Source organism: Schistocerca serialis, unplaced genomic scaffold, assembly GCF_023864345.2.
Source record: "Schistocerca serialis cubense isolate TAMUIC-IGC-003099 unplaced genomic scaffold, iqSchSeri2.2 HiC_scaffold_512, whole genome shotgun sequence".
Taxonomy (NCBI): Eukaryota; Metazoa; Arthropoda; class Insecta; order Orthoptera; family Acrididae; genus Schistocerca; species Schistocerca serialis.
In genome coordinates this window covers 72501-73623 of record NW_026048094.1, presented here as the reverse complement: position 1 = coordinate 73623, position 1123 = coordinate 72501, and the positions used below count along the sequence as shown (strand labels likewise).

The 1123-nt window shown below is 61.7% G+C and overlaps 1 non-coding gene across 1 annotated transcript in view; it reads left to right on the top strand.

Moving 5' to 3' along the window:
• Positions 1–705: 705 nt before the first annotated feature.
• The window catches only part of LOC126447559 (small subunit ribosomal RNA), a 1910-nt gene continuing 1492 nt past the window's right edge, over positions 706–1123 (top strand). Inside the window, exon 1 of the ribosomal RNA XR_007583762.1 lies at positions 706–1123. This exon is cut by the window's right edge and continues 1492 nt beyond it. This is a non-coding gene — a ribosomal RNA (small subunit ribosomal RNA).

Below are 1123 nucleotides of genomic sequence, written 5' to 3'. Positions count from 1 at the left end.
GCCGGCTGGTGGGGGCGGCCAGTGGCAGGCGCGCCGGCCGACGGAGGCGGCAGGCGGCGCAGCTGCGCGCCGGCGCACCCTGCACGCGGCGCCGTGCGGCCAAAGTAGGTCCTCGCGGGCCCGGTGCGAAGCGCGGTGGACATCTGCAGTGTGCTGGTCCGATTGAGGACTGTGTGCGCTGAGGATGCGCCGCCGCCCGGCGCTCGGCGCCGCGACGCCGTCTGCTGCTCGGTCGCCTCTGCGGTTCTCGCAGGTGGTTTGTATCGCAGCTGTGCGGACGTGTTGGCGCGTGCGCTGTGCTGGGAGAGTTCGCTTCGGCACCCAAGTGGGGCTTTTGTCCTTCTGTGGCGCTGGCGTTGGAGCTGCCGGTCACCGTAGGTGGCGCGTGTTGTCTCCCGCCGGCAATGCCACGACAGCACGCTCCCGGGCCTCTGTCGGCAGCGGCAAGCTCAGTTGGGAGCACGGGTGGTCGCACCTAAAGCGTCTACTCGCCAAACCCCGGGCGATTGCGCCTCTCTCGAACCCGACCAAGTACTTAGGACGGCGCTGCGCGCCGCCGGGACCTGAGAGGGTTTCGAGGTGTATGGTGCAGGGGAGCTCAGCCTCCTCCTGTTTGCAGAATAATTGAGCGGACGCTTGCGTGTTCGCGCGGGCCCCCGGGACACACTCCCGGGCGGCCGGCTGCTCAGCTCTAGTTGACGCAGCTCCCTGGTTGATCCTGCCAGTAGTCATATGCTTGTCTCAAAGATTAAGCCATGCATGTCTCAGTACAAGCCGCATTAAGGTGAAACCGCGAATGGCTCATTAAATCAGTTATGGTTCCTTAGATCGTACCCACGTTACTTGGATAACTGTGGTAATTCTAGAGCTAATACATGCAAACAGAGTCCCGACCAGAGATGGAAGGGACGCTTTTATTAGATCAAAACCAATCGGTCGGCTCGTCCGGTCCGTTTGCCTTGGTGACTCTGAATAACTTTGGGCTGATCGCACGGTCCTCGTACCGGCGACGCATCTTTCAAATGTCTGCCTTATCAACTGTCGATGGTAGGTTCTGCGCCTACCATGGTTGTAACGGGTAACGGGGAATCAGGGTTCGATTCCGGAGAGGGAGCCTGAGAAA